The following is a 16,214-nucleotide window of genomic DNA, read 5'->3' on the forward strand; positions in this document are numbered from 1 at the left end:
GATCTTTGTTAAAGGGCCTCAGCAACCGGAAGATACCGCGAGAACTGGCGCGTGACGTAATTAAAACGCGCGAACGGAAGTGGCGCAGAGCATGATGGACTATCAGTATGGTTGGTCCTCTACGAACCGGCGGGAAAGATAAAACCTTCGGTTTGTACTCTGCTTCGTGAACTATGTTGTGACCCCGCTCCCTTTTCCCTCAGAGACCTGCAGACGGACGGTAGTGTTGGCTTGAGTTTTTGTTACGAAGCTTACTTTTCAGTTTCACCCCTAAGCTAAACTGAACTATTTCTTAAAAAGCCTTGGAAAATCTGTTTCCCTCAATGTGTTTGGAAGGAAGCGGTTGCTACTGTTACTTTGAGCCAGTCCCTGATGCTATGAGAAATTCTAAAGAAAATAATACACAGCGAGCCAGCGCGTGTAACCTGATTAACACTATGTAGCCTCACGAACAGAAGTTAATATTAGGTAAGGTAGATACTTATAATTTGGCATAATTTGTCGTTCATCTGAATTTATGGGGTGTGTTATGGTACGTGTTGGAGTGCAGAGCACTGTGCTGGATGCTTTACATTTATAGTTTAATCATTAACAGTAGCCTTGCAAGTTAAATATTTTTGTTGCCATTTTCAGGACGTGAGAAAATAGGCTCAGAGTAAAACAATTACGATTCTCACAGGCTAGTAGAACCTAAGTCCGAATATCTATAAGGCGGAAAGTAATGCCGGTGTTGTATCAATACTATCAACACAATTTTTAGTTTTAAACTAGCTGTTAAACTTTAGTCAGTTTGACCTGAAGCCTAACTGGGAAAATTGGAGTTAGAGATGAAGGTTTAAGGACCAAGGATGAAACCCTGGGAATGTCAAATTCTGAGTCTCAGTTTGAGACCAAAAAGGAACAGGCAAAAAAGTGGGGGAATGGTGATCGGAATATCACTGTAGGAGAGCTTTTCAGTTAAGGAATAGCCAGCCAAATAAATGCTGTACAGAAGTAAGTTTAACTCATTTGGGATTGCAAATAGGTCATTGAATTTGGCAATTAAGAAGTATGAACTCCTGGAAAACATTCTGTCATTTTTTGTAGTTTTAGTAACACTCAATGGTAGTTTGGTGAACGGGTAAGAGAATGAAAGAAAGAATAATTTCTTCTCACAGCACAATCTCTGGATGATCTTACCCAGGGTCTTGACCACTTTTATGATGATAACTCCCAATTTCTCCCACTGTTAAAATTTTTCCTGAATTCCGGACCTATTGGACATCTCTATTTAGATGTAACGTAAGCACCCAAACTTCAAGATTCCAAAAGCGAATTCAGAAGTTATTATCCACCACAGATACATTCTTCCGTGTGCATTTTGTGTCTCCAAGAAGGATCCTATCATCTACTCAGTTGTCCAAGTGAGAAATCAGAGCTTTATTTCTACATGTGAAGTGATGCTTAGTGCACTAGTAACCAAATAGAAGCATATTAAATCAGTGGGATAACCATTTTTACCTGTCATTTTTTTACTCAAATTCCCAAACTAGGATGGTCACCTCTTAACCTTGTCCTTTCACTCTGCAGGTCATATCTAATTTCTCTTTTTAACACGTTGAGCTTAATACAATGGATGCTACCAAGTGGGAATTCAAGAAATATTTGGAATTCAAGAAATATTTGTTATATGTTCTAGCTGAATGAATAGGTTTTGCCAGTCCTCACTTTCCCTGGAGTGCAAGATCTGTTTTCTATACCTTCAGTTTAGGACTAGAATCCTGCTGATAAGGGACTAATCACTACAGCCATGATGCTGTTATGCTTGATTTTTTCCCCCCAAATTTTGTTAAGAAAAACATCAAACATACAGAAAAGTTGAAAGAATTTTACAGTAAACACCTATATACTTACCACCAAGATGCTATCATTAACATTTTATTATACCTGTTTTATCATGTATCTGTCTATCCATCCACTCATACATCTGTCTTATTTTGTTGGATGCATTTCAAAGTGAATTTCCTACATGATCTTGAACATCTACCCCAATACTGTACTTCTCCTTCTGTGTTTTATGCACCGATTTGGACTTCTGATATTGATAGTAATCGAAAATCAATTCTTGTCCTATTTGCTTGCAGATTTTCTTCCTCCCTCCCTCCCTCCCTATCTGGCGCCTCTTCACTAGCTTCTGATAATAAAGTCCCAGCTCTCAGCCCTGCTTATGTCTCTGGCTCTAGTCATCCCCAAGGTCCAATCTTCCCCTCCCATTCTGTGCTTTGACTTCATGAGCCGATAAATTACCGTTTTTCATTTAAGCTGATTCAACCTATATTTTTGTCACTTGCAATCAAAGAATCCTAAGCAATGTAGTTTGAATCCAGAGAAATGAGGGAGGAGAATTTGTCTCAGTTTACCTCAATTTTGACTTTGTATTCCTTTTAACTTCTTTAACTTTCATGAGTTACAGATGGAAGCTTGAACCTCACAATTTCATGTCAACTTCAGTCACTAGTCAATTGCATCTCCACAAATTTCCAGAGATACACATCAAGCTATTTAACTGGTCTCCTTGAATTCCCTCCCAGTTTGAGGACTCTCCACCACCCATCCTCATGTCAGTGTCCTAATAACTACTCTCTAACCTTCAACTCTGTCTTCAGTTTTAACCCTTTTATAGTACCCAGGGGATGAGGGCAAAGAGTTTTGAAATCCATTTCTCACCATCTCTTTGTGTGTTGTAAGTGGGATTCTCATCTTACTTTGCTCATTTGGGATATGAAGGTATCTGACACCTAATTTCATGGAGGCTTAGCAGAAGCAGACTAAAATAGTTTCACTTTAATATTCTGTTGCACTGCCATGTGTCAATATAATACCTCAGAGAAAGGGTTCCATATTTTATCTGTTAATAGGACTTTTGTGATGAGTAACAGGAAACTCAAGGTAACATTGCTTAAACAATAAAGAGGATTTATTGGCTTAGTTAAGTGGGAAGCTAAGAGCTAGAACAGGCTTCAGGTGTCATTTGTTTCATAAACAATGATAACATCAATAATTTAGTTTCCACTATTGTCTTCTGCTTTTTGTGGTATTTGCCATTGCTCTAGAACAGAGTTTGTCAACTTTTTTTTTCCCATTATTGATCCCCTAAGGAGCCTTTTAAGACTTTTTTTCATGGCCCCCCAGCATTTTAATACCACATATATATTGTGTATATGTTTATGTACGGTATGCATATTTATGCTTTATACCTAAAGAGAGTAAGTTTTTTTTCTCTCCCCAGTTTTCACCCCCTGGGAGATGATATCACCCCCATTAAGAATGCATGCTCTAGCAGTTTCATTTTTCATATGAGGTCACGTTGTCCAGTACAGTGACAGAGAGCATCTCTTTTGGTAGCCGTTTCAGAAGAGCAGGGAACTTTAAGCCCTTGGCAACTGTACCCTTGAGTGAAGAATGGGGACAGGCGTTTAAGATTGTGAATGTCTTGTTTATCCTAGATCCAGGACTCAAAGAGTCGTGAGCTTTGAGAAGGAGGAGCTGCTAACCAGAAGAAAAATCTAGAGACTTTTAAGAGGGGCAAAGCAGGGAATGGTTGCTGGGAATGCAACCAACAAATGTTCATTATTCATGTCTATTCAGGTTGAGCTCTATTCTTAGAAAGTGTGTCTTTACTGCCTGTTCCAGAACCAAGCTAGCCCACCCCAGTCAAATATTATTCTTTCCAGGAAGTTCAGAAATAGTTTTCTGCTTCATTATATTCAAAACTGCAGTACGCAGAAGATAGCCAACCCCTTAGCAATTTGGTGAGTGGCTGAATGGAGAGTGGCTCTCCAAATTCCTGCATTTCTTTGATATTTGGGTTTATTCTGTATTTTCTACTCCGCACATCTTCATTCTAGGTCTTTCACAGTCCATGGGGCTGCTGGGAGGGTTTTTGTTCCAGGTGCCTGCAGTGTGGCTGGTCAGAGAGGGCTTGGAAAGGTGGGGTAGAGGTGCAGCTCCAAGGCATTATCTGACATGACACATAGCTGACATTTCTGTTTGCAGCTAATGTTCTTTTTTGTTCCTGTCCAACTGTGCTAGCTGCAAGGCAACTGATTTGATGGTGCCCGTGTGTCCTGCAGATAAAATTTCCATCATTGTTTTTGAAATACTTGATATGAAAAAGTTCAGCTGGTTTCAAAATCCATTCATGTTATTGGAAGGAATTTGAACACTATATTTGCTATTTAAATAACAGGAAGAGCTGTTAGAGTTTTAAAATATGATTTCAACTTGTAAATTTTAAAATGTTGTAAAAATATTTAAACACTTTTTTCATTTCCTTTTATGAACATAAGTTCTCTTAGATAATGCCTATCAGGAATTTGAAGAGTTCATCTTTAAAAAGTCTTGATAAGGATTGATAGTAGGCATTTCAATTATAAAAGCTTATATTAAAAAGTTATATTTATGAAGGAAAACTTATAAAAATTCTCTTAAAATTTTGAAAAATATATTTGATATTTATAAAATTCCAATGTTTAACATTATAATGCTTTATATTTATTTTTCAAAATTACAGTGTGAGAAAAGCAATGTTTTTTTTTAAGTTAAGCCCAAATAGATTCTTTAAAATCTTTTCCAGTTTATTCCAGAGTATCTTACAATATTATCATTTTCAACCTGTGCCATTACATGAAAAAGTTTGAGGAGGCTCTTGTGGTAGTAACAGAAGTAATAGTGGTTTGAACAATGTAGACAGCGGCCATAGGGGTTATGGATAAATGGATATGAGAGATACTGAGCAAACAGAATTGGTGGTATGTGGGGGAAGGAGACAAAGGAAAGGGCAGTGTAAGGGGTGATTTCCAGATTTCTTACTCGTGCAACTCAGATGGGAAGGGTGCTATTTTCAGAAGCAGGGAAGACTGGAACAAGGTTGGGGGAGAAGAGAGTAAAGAGCAGTTTAAGACACTGAGCTCGAGGTGCCTGTGAGAGTTCCAAGTGTAATTATCAAGTAGGCAGCTAGTCTTAGGGAAAAAGACAGTGCTAGAGAAATAGATACTGGCCTGCTGATGATAATTTAGGTCATGGAAATGAATGAGATCACCTAGAGAAGATGTGTAAAGTGAGAAAGAATAGGAATTAAAACAGAGCCTGAAGGGATAAAATGTTTAAGGCATGGGTGGAGGCAGAGGAACTGCCAAAAAAATTTGTGGAAAACTAAAAATTATGATGTTGTGGAAATCAAGATAAAAGGGTGTTTCAGCATTGCATACTGTCAAGCTAAACATGAGAAAAACTCAGGAATGTCTATTGGATTTGGGTCTTGCCTCCTGAAGGTTAGCCAAGGCGTATCTCTTTGTGGGAAGGATCTGTGAATGGGCTCAGATGGGTAGGTTGGGTTGTCCACATGTGAGGGTGTAAGGTTCCTTGCAGTATACGATTGAGTCCAGAATAGGAGGGGGCGGGGTAGGTTAGGAGCTCATACCACCACATTCTTGTGAAGGTACGTAGGAGGATGGAATTTGTTGCCTTTATCAGTTATCTTGAGTTAGAAGTTATAAATATTTTGACATATGGTATATGAGCCTCTATTTGTATTCTTGCCCTGGACTCCACAAATGTTAGAAGAAGGCCTGTTTTTATATATGTTACGTTTCTATTCCTGTGTGCTAGTGGTCTACATGTAGATGTTTCCAACTTGCATTTGCAATTTCTCAGATTTCCCATAGATGTCTCTTATCACTTAGGTCTCAGCTCAGTCACCTGCACTCAGCTCCCCACCCCTTTACTTTTTATCCATTACTCAGTTTTATTTTATTTCTATTCCTTTACCTACCTGACATTATCTTATTTACTTATTTGTTGCCTTGTTTATTTTCTGTCCTCCCACCCCCTCCCCACTCCTACCCATTGGATGTTAGTTCCACTGAGACAGGGATCGATAGTAAGCATTGTGTTCACCACTGTCTCCTCAGGCTTTAGAACAGCACCTGAAACGTAGACACTTAATAATCTTCTAAAACCTAAATGAGTATCTGCATTCCTAAGTAAATGCTGTTTAGATGTTTCAGGAAAGGAATAGGTTAACCTAATATTTCCTGTAATACCACTGAGGGAAGATTTAATAAATAGCTAAATTGATAATAAAAGCAGCACACCAAATTATTCATCATGGAGAATTCTTAAGTATTTAAGAATTTTGAAGGTGCTTTTGTTCTCTTGGTCAATTTAAATCTCTCTTCAATCTTAAAATTACTAATGTTTAAGGTAATTCTCTTTCTGTATTTTGCAAGGGTAAACTTTAGTTCTTCTTTCCCAACACTCACTACTGTTTAATCCATTTGAATTGTTTGTTTATTAAAATTTAATAATAAGGTGTTATTGGGGCACTAATGATTGCTTTCAGTAGTAACTGATATTTCAACTAAAACAGATGTAAAATCAAGATAGACATTTTTGTTTTCTGAATTTCTGAGGCAAGCTTAAACATCCTGATGTACCTCAGCATCAGCTTTTTAAAAATTTATTTATTTATTTATTTATTATTTTTGGCTGTGTTGGGTCTTCGTTTCTGTGCGAGGGCTCTCTCCAGTTGCGGAGAGCGGGAGCCACTCTTCATCGCGGCGCATGGGCCTCTCACTGCCGTGGCCTCTCATGTTGTGGAGCACAGGCTCCAGACGCGCAGGCTCAGTAATTGTGGCTCACGGGCCCAGTTGCTCTGCGGCACGTGGGATCCTCCCAGACCAGAGCTCGAACCCGTGTCCCCTGCATTGGCAGGCAGATTCTCAACCACTGCACTACCAGGGAAGCCCCTCAGCATCAGTTTTTTAAAGTAGAAACTTAATCAGATAAGAACATACTTCAATAATCTTCATAGAAATAGTGCTCTTCACTACAAAAGTACATTCATTAAATGTTTTATTTCACAGGCTAATATGTCAAATCAGTGTTCCTAGATGATCTTTTTCAGAAGAAATTCCAGAAGCAATTTGGCTTCATCTATGGGAATAAATAAGGGTGTTTCATTTCACACAGCCTCAGGGAATCACAAATTAAAACTTTCCACTAAAGTGGATGCCATCTACTATTCATTATTTCAACAAACAAACCACTCCACTCTGCTGAAGTTGCTATCAGGGTAAGGAATATATAGCGCTTGAAACCTGCAAGGCTGAGAGGGCCTAGTTTGCATTCTTATTCATAAGCAGCCCATTTCACATTTTCCTGAGTTCCCCAGCACCCTACAGAGCTCCTTTCAGGGGTGCAAAGCTCCATTAAGTAAATAGAGCCTCCGTATTTAGAAGCCATTTCTGGGAATTCAGAGTGTTCTGAGGGGGAAACTGGTACTATCAAGATTAAAGTATTAATGAAAAGTTCTGTTTGCCATCTGTTCTGGATGCTAACTAATCTTCTAAAAATTGTTAATTCAATTATGTAATGCACTTAAACTTTAACACATGGTACAGGAAAAGTAACAGGGTATTTCAGTTATGCCCAGAGGCATTCAGAAAGGTAAGGGAAGTAGTCTAAACAGAATATCATACCCCAAAGGTGTTTTAGTTTGATCTTCAGTATTTAGTGCTCAGATATTTGAAGAAATATTAGAAGTATTAGAAGACATTCAGGAAGTGGAATTTTGACAACTGTTCTTTAATGGAATCTACCTGAAGTGCAGAAATTTTTGCATGGATTATTAAACCCATGCTGGTAGTGTTAGCTTGAATTGTTAAATAAAGAAGTAATCTGGTAAGTCTTTAATATTTGAAGTCTGACTAGCCGTACTGTCAGTATTGAGTTAAATGAGTTATGCTGTATTCCTATCAATATTAAAATACTTTGTTTCTGTTGTTAATAGGGATGTGAATCATATCGATGTTGTTAAATATAAAATGTCATTCCATCTCTAAATCTTAATGTATTCTAAATGGTGTGTGAAACTATATAGTACAGTGCCTAGAAAATATGTGGTGTTCAAAAATGTTAATATGAATGAAATATTGTATAAAGGCATAGAAAAAGATGACATGTTGTGACAATAAAAGTTAGTCACAGCCTCCAGATCAGTCAATGAGTTTACTTCTGGAGATTCTGATCCAGTAGGTCTAAGATGTGGCTGAGGCAGCCCGAGTTTCTATTTCACAGCCCAGTAGGAGTTGAGAGCCGTTAAGGTCACATACAGGCAGCAGCATATATTTTAATAAATAATTTTAATAATTCATTTTGAACTAAAAATTATTGATAACATTTTAATCTTGGGCCTATTTCCCTGTTGTTTAAAAGAAGAAAGTTAATGGTAGTGATTCTGTTCTGATTTCTAGTACATTTCTTTTAACTAAAGTTGAAGACTGTTTCCAGTTAGGGTCCATGGGACAAAAATTCACCTTGGTGAGGATACCTTGATCTTGACTATTACGTAATCTCTGGTTTTGCAAATTCAGTGACTCGGTTTTAGTGATTCACTCAAGGGATGATTAGGCTTTTGATTCCTCCTAGCCAAAACCACTAGTGACCATATGAACTAAAAAGCCAGTAATGTATGCTAGTCCTTCCAAGGAAGGGGCTGGAGAAAGGGAGTCTAGTCAAGCGGGGGACAATTACAGTAGATTAACAAAAGGAGGCTTGAGAGGGGTGATGTATTTAAAGAAACTGGTCTTGTTGTGATGAACTCACTAGTGTCCTATAATATCATTTTATCAACCTGAGCACTATTTAAAAAGACAACAACTAGCTTTGTAACGATAGGAAGGCATCTTTTTTTTTTTTTTTTTTTTTTTTTGCGGTACGCGGGCCTCTCACTGTTGTGGCCTCTCCCGTGGCGGAGCACAGGCTCCGGACGCGCAGGCTCAGCGGCCATGGCTCACGGGCCCAGCCGCTCCGCGGCACGCGGGACCCTCCCGGCCCGGGGCATGAACCCGCGCCCCCTGCATCGGGAGGCGGACTCCCAACCACTGCGCCACCAGAGAAGCCCAAGGCATCTTATTTTAATGGGTCCTCGAGGGTCTTTGTAGAATCACCAAAGCCTATTTGCCTGAAAGCATAGAGTTAGATTACTAATTCTAGGCTTCTATTGTGCTCTTGAGCTAGATTCTATATTACTCATTGTAGCTGCTGGACAATACAGTTCTAGGCTTTTGTTGAGCTATCAGATAATTAGATTTCTTTGGGGCATAATGGGGCCCCTTAAGACAAATGATTAATTGTAATCTTATTTGTCTGAAGAATATGGGCCTTCCCTGGAAGAAGAAGTCTTTTCTATTCATTTATTTAATGAGATAATTATACTTTAGGATTGCATCACAATGATTTTCCTAATAGTATTCTCTTTCTTTTCTTATCTGATCATTTACTACTGATTTAAGGCCAATTATGCTTAAATTTGGGGCTGGTGTGGTGAGATTCTTTGGTTTCAGAGAGAAGAAATTGAAGTTGAAATTTAAGGAGAGTGAAATATTTTAAAGAGTGAAAGGTCAGTTAATCCTCAGGAATGAATCCTCAAGGATGTTTAGGAATGTGGTCATACTATAATGAATGCATCGAATGTAATATTGTTATACTGTACGCCATTAAATAGAAATTGGTAATTTTGGGAGGATGAAAAACAGCAAATATTGTCATTCAGTTTGTGTTAGAGTTTTAAATCTCTAAATTTCTTTAACTTTTCTAGTGAATACTACCAGTTACCTCGATAAATGGCAATTGCTTAAGGTTAGTATGTCATTATCCTGATCCAAACTGGATGCAATTCACTGCCTGAAGGGCAATTTTATTCCGAGATCAAATTAAGCAATTCTTGAACAATAAGTGAGAGTAAGTTTTACACCTCCTCATATATGCATACAATTCAAAAATTTATTAATCAATATAAACCATCTTCATTAAAAGACAAACAATAGCATATTTGAATTGACATATGGTGGTTATTAAACTAACAAAAATAGAGTCATCTTTGGTTTCAATTTCATATAATATTGCTTACCTTAACTTTCCTGCTCAGAATTGATTTCTACCTTTTTCTAAAGGACTCATATCAACTTTAATAAATGTCAGATTGATCCCCTTGGAAAACAAAGAATGTGTTATTTCCTGTGTCTCTAGCTTAATTTATTTAAAAAAGATATCATCAGAATTGATAATTCACCTCCAGTTGAAGCATGTTGAACTGGCATGCAAATGATTTCTGAAAGCAACAAAATTTAGCTGTAGGACCATAATAAGATGTGAAATCTGGATTAAAAATTTAGCCTTTAAATGCCATTAGATCTTGAGAATGAATGTGGGTGATTTAGGATATGTGGAGAACAAGAAGTTAAATGACTTTATTTCTTTCAAGATGCTTTTTTACTTTAGATTTTTTATTGACTGTATAATTGTGTTCATATTAGGCAAAATCGGTAAGGTTTAATCTGTTCTTTTATTCTTGATACTTTATGGCTAAAACAGAGTATGTGACTATCTCTTATGGAAGAAAAAGTTCTGCATAAAAGCTCTCCCCTCTTAGCTAGGTTGTCAAAAATGAAATTTAGAAAATAAATTAATATTCAAAGCTCAGTGTAACTGGGCTCTTATGGCTGTGTGTGGTATTCTGGTGTATCTGTTTCTGAATAGTTGAGTCCTAAATCGTTTATTCACTCCCTCATCAACAACAGTGATTTATTGAGCGTAGACAGTAGTGGCCGCTATATAGTGACCGCTATACTATAGTGCCTTTAAAGGCTATTTAGCCTAGTGCTAAGAAGTTACAGTTATATTTTACTTTCATATCCTCTCTGTATTCTAGGGCCTCTTCTGCTTACATACCAATTGCTGTTACTTGCCTGGTGTAGCAGACGCTGTGAGTGCTCCAACTTATCCCCTCAGATTCTATTACTACTTCCATACAAGCCAGCTTGACTTCCAGGGGCCAGCAACTACATCTCTGTTGGGGGGCTAGCCTTGGGTTGCCAAAATCCATTTTGTCCACATGCTTGGGTAGGCTGAAAGTGAATGGGAATTAATGTCCCTCAGCTGAAGGCCCTTAACCCAGTGGACCTGTGGTGTAAACGTATAAATTCCCAGGCTCTTCACCCCTTTGCTGGAATAATTCTAGAGCTTCTCTGTAGTATCCACTGGGGTAGTTGGCTTAATAATACACTGTGTATTGACTTCCTTTCATTTCCTATGTCATCTTCCCATTTCCCTGTTAGGGTCACTGTTCTAAATAAGCTATGTTGCATTCAATCCCTGTTTCAGGATTTGCTTCTAGGGGAAACCCAACGAAGAACTTGTTATTCTAACAATCCAGGTAGAATCTTGGTTGTGGCAGTGCAAGTCTACAAAATACAAATAATGAGTAGGATTTTTGTATCTTTTTCAGGCCTGAAAACTGTATACCCCAACATATGACTGGCAGAATCTTTCTGGGTATATATGATTGTAGATTCACATTCACATAAATACATATTGGATTAATTGGTTTCATTTTGAGATCACAAAATGATCCACCAAACTGTTCACTTTAAATAATGGAAATAACTGGATAGAGTGATTATGTATGTCATTCTTCAACTGAACAAAATTTATTGAATATCTACTATGTGCCAGGCACTATTCCAGGCTTTAGAGATATAGCAGTGAATAAGACTAATGATTACTTAGTCTTACCTGTCTGCCCTCATGAAAGCTTGAAGTTGAGCTTATTTTATTGTTTCCAGCTATATTTAGATGCTGTTCTGCAAATGTGTGCTGTTCTTCCAAATCTTTTTTTTTTTTTTTTTTTAGTTTTGGCTGCGTTGGGTCTTAGTTGCGGCACTCAGGATCTTTTGTTGCGGCACGCGGGCTTCTCTCTAGTTGTGGCACATGGGCTCCAGAGTGCGTGGGCTCTGTAGTTGTGTGCGAGCTCAGTAGTTGTAGTGCGCGGGCTCAATAGTTGCAGTGCACGGGCTTAGTTGCCCCACGGCATGCGGGATCTTAGTTCCCCGACCAAGTACTGAACCTGCGTCCCGGGCATTGGAAGGCGGATTCTTAACCACTGGACCACCAGGGAGGTCCCTGTTCTTGCAAATCTTAATAGTTGTTAATAGAAGGTTATTGGTTTTACACAGTGTGTTTAACTTTTTCTCCTAGTTCTTGCATTGCAAGACTCAGAGTTGTAATACGTTTCTTCTGTCATACTTTTCTATATTGATTGCTGCTTACTGATTTTGCATATCTCATTGGTCTACTTAATTAGTTCTTTTTTTTCCCTCTTCAGTTTCATTCATTCTCTTTCAAGAATTCTCTTTCAAGAATGACTTCTCATTAGTGTAGAATTTTGTTTGTTTCAAGGTATATTTTATTATTACACTAATCTCATTAAGGTTAACATTTTTCAATATTCTCATATTTGGTTCAGCCATATTTTACTTAAGATTTTTAAAGTCTTTTATTAAGTATAAAAATGCTCAAAACTGAATACATTTTTGATTAAGTCAATAAGTGGTCCAAAACAAATAATTCTTAATACTATACTGAATAGTATATTATCAGTTTGAAATAAGCTTTCCACATTGTGGCAGTTTTCTACGTAATTTAAAAATATATTAAGTTAAAACTTTCTTAGACATGCATAAAATTCTTCTAAATGGTTACTGCCTTCCTGTTACATGTCAGGGTAAACATATATAAATTAAAAGATATGTTTTTTTCATGTGCATGCATTGCTTGGAGTGTTCATCTGAAACTTGCACTCAGCCAAAACTTGAGGAAACATTACAGAAAGCTTATGTGCGTTGTCTGTTATTTGAAGGTTTGTACTCATATAAATATGTGCGTTCCTTTAAAAAAAACACCAAATTCTAGTCATTCTCTGCCTTTAATTTTCTCTGCATGTAGAAGTGATTCTTAACGCTCTGTAGTTGCATTGCCTTTTAATTGTCTCCCTAACATTCTTCTGGCGTTAGCATCTTGGTTTTCCTTTGAAGAGTGACCACTCTCTGTACTTGGGTTTCAGGTGAGGTTGACTACTCCTCCATTCAGTGGTAGGCACATCATCTAGGCATGGCCATGAAGAGTTGTATATCCCTTTGGCCACAGTGATTGGTTCAGGAATGGATGTGTAAACCAAGTCAGGTCAATCAGAGCCAATAGACTTTGGCTAGAACCATGGGAAAGAGGCATTCTCCTTCTGCTGGATTGCTAGACTCATAGTCTGTATACCTGAAGCTACTAGTAGCTATCTTTGTGACCACTTAGGAAGAGCTTGTTTGAGAACAAAGCCTGTAAAGGGAATTGGAGTGTGGATGGAGAGAGACAGAATCCTAAGGACAATCCAGAGCATCTGGGTTCAGTGATGCCTGGAGATCTACCCTTGAACTGTTACTTACATGAACCATTGTGTTCCAACTGTTCCACTCTCCTGCCACTCCTTCACAGTTTGCTTTTTTTTCTCACTTGCAACTGTAAGTTTCCTAATACTTGCTATATAGACTACATGAAACCATTTTTCTCCCTCCCTCAACAAGACTTTTGTAATCAAAACACCAAATAAATTGACTTCTATTTTAAAAACCTTTTGACTCTTGGGGTATGTGCTAGAAAGTTAAGCTTTTCTTTGCTATGAAGCAGTAAGAAGTGCCTGTGATGATAAAACTATGGTTGCTTAAAGGAGAGCAGAGCCATTGAAATAAAATCTGCAATCATATAGAAGTCCTGTTGTTCTTAGAGACACACTGTTGATTCAACAAATGTTTACCAAGTTTCTGCTATTTTAGGCATAGGAATAGAGCAGTGAGCAATACAGATAAAAATCCCTGACTTCTTGGAGCTGACATTCTTGTCTTATCCCAGAAGACTTGGTACCCAGAGTTGGAGCCATATCTGGGGCACGTGGCACTCAGGAAGACTTCATTTGAATCTCTGCCTTGAACCCAGGGTTTCCCGTTGTACTTCAATAAAATCCAAAGGCCTTGACACATTTATCAGGAGTGCACGGATCTGGTTCATGCTCACTTGTCTGAAACCTTATCTAAGAGCTTATACCTCCTTACTTATGCTGCTCCAGTTTAAACAGGCTTTCTTCCCTTTCCTCTAAGATTACTCTGTCTCAGAAACTTTCACATCTTCTCCTCTCTGTCTTGACTATCTCTGCTCCCTGATACTTCATGTGGTCACAACTTAAATGACATGTCCTCAGACAGACATTTTCTCCCCACTTAGTTTAAAGTAGATCTCCTTAATATTCTATCAAAGAACCCTATTTTTCATAGTATTTGTAATAAATTCTAATAGATATATGTATAGGTATTTGTTTTTTAGTGTTTATTTACTAACTCTCCCACCACTGTAAGCTCTGTGAGGTCAGAGACTATATTTGTTTTGTTCACCACTGGATTACTCAGTACCTGGCATAGTGCCTAGCACATCGTAGGGACTTAAATATATTTGTTGCATAACTATGTGGCTTGACCCAGGCTCTTGAGATGTAGCTTCTACTGTCTTAACCCTTTTTTGAGCCTCATGCCTTCCAAGTCAGGGACCCTTTGTGCCCTCTCCTTTAGCTATCTATTCTAGGGGTCATTCTGGTATAGCAGTCATCATCTATTTATGTGATAGCCTGGGCCTCAGGCACCAAACTGGGAGAGTGATCACAGAAGCCAAAGCAGAAACTCCACCCTTATAATTAGAACTTCCCAGAGTTGAAATTGAAAGGGGCTGGGTAATCCCAGAAGCCCATTGGTCATCACAGGGGCACCAATCCCAAGCCTGACTGTGGGCAGAAGAGGCTCAGGCAGCAACCTGGAAGCCAGTGATGAGACTGGGAATATGGGCAAGTGTGTCAGCTTCTAAGCTTATGTTTTGTAGTATGATGTGTGTATGAGTTGGCAGCGGTGGTGGGAGGTTGTATACTGGACAACTGTATCTGTTTTCATACTGACTGCCTAACATATGGAATATCTGGATAAGCAGGAAGAGGTTAGAGAATCACTGTAACCTGGGGTGCTGCGGGATGCTTGGGGAGTCAGAGGCAGGGAAAATATGAGCTGACATACTGATCTCGCCTATTCCTATCCCGTTCTGGTTCTTTGTTGGTTTTAAATGTGGCATAGACGCTTACTGTCTTAGCCTTCTCTGGTCCCTTTTAGACTTCAAACCTTCTTAGATGCAAGGAATTAATTTTTCTCCCCACCATTTTATTGTGAAAAATCTCAAACATACAGCACACTTGAAATAATTTTATTGTGAACACCTATGTATTTACCACCTAGATTGTATCAACATTTTTTTATTGTTTTATCACATCTCTGTCCATGCATTTAGTCTTTTATCCACCCATTAGTACATCTCAATTTTTGATGTATTTATTGATGAAAGTATATTGCAGACATTGGTACAGTTTCTCATAAATACTTCAGCACTCATTAACAAGAGTTCAGTATTTTTTACATTTTTTTCCTCTTGAGGTAAATTTTACATATGACAAATGCACAGATCTTTAGTGTACATTTGTTGAGTTTTGACAAATGAATACATCTATATAATCTAAACCCTATTGAGATACAAAACATTACCATCATCCCAGTAAGTTCCCTCATGCCCTTTCCCAGTCAATTCCTGCCCCAACCCCTAGAGGCCAGGGCTGTTCTGTTTTGTTTTTTAAAATCATAGTTTCAAGATGTTGATTTGTACCGGTTAGTATCATTAATGAGCCCTCAAATAATCTTTCTTCAGTTGTTACCTGTTCTTCTCATGATTCAAATAGGAAAGAACTCTGCTTCCAAAATTTGAAATCAACCAAAACTGGAAAAAAAAAAAAAAAAAAGAACCTGGCACAGCGCCAGCTTTGTAATGACTTTCGTTAGGCCTAGTGTTATGCCATCTAATCCATGTTTCCTCAGGGTGCAGGAGGCACAGAATAAAAATAGGGTCAGAGGTCACAAGGTCACACTAACAGAAACAATACAGTATTTCTCTGGTTATCACCTCCCCTCCATTCTCCCCGGTCCATTCTGAGGTCATTCTGGCCTTTTAAATTCTTACCAGTGCTTTCAGGAAGTCTCCAAACATGTCTCACATAGGTTTCCTAACACGACCCAATCATCCCTCTGTGTTGACACTAGCTTGTTACACTTACTTGTGCCAAACTGGTACTCCTAAAGTCTCTGCTAACCTAAAGATAAATTATTTTCCAGGAGCACCCTTGGGCTCTTTCATAAAGAGAACATTGGTGGCCAAATCTCACTTGTCCTGTAGATATACTTAGACATGTCTAAATTTTCTGTGGA

This window comes from Stenella coeruleoalba, assembly GCF_951394435.1.
Source record: "Stenella coeruleoalba genome assembly, chromosome: 12".
Taxonomy (NCBI): domain Eukaryota; kingdom Metazoa; phylum Chordata; class Mammalia; order Artiodactyla; family Delphinidae; genus Stenella; species Stenella coeruleoalba.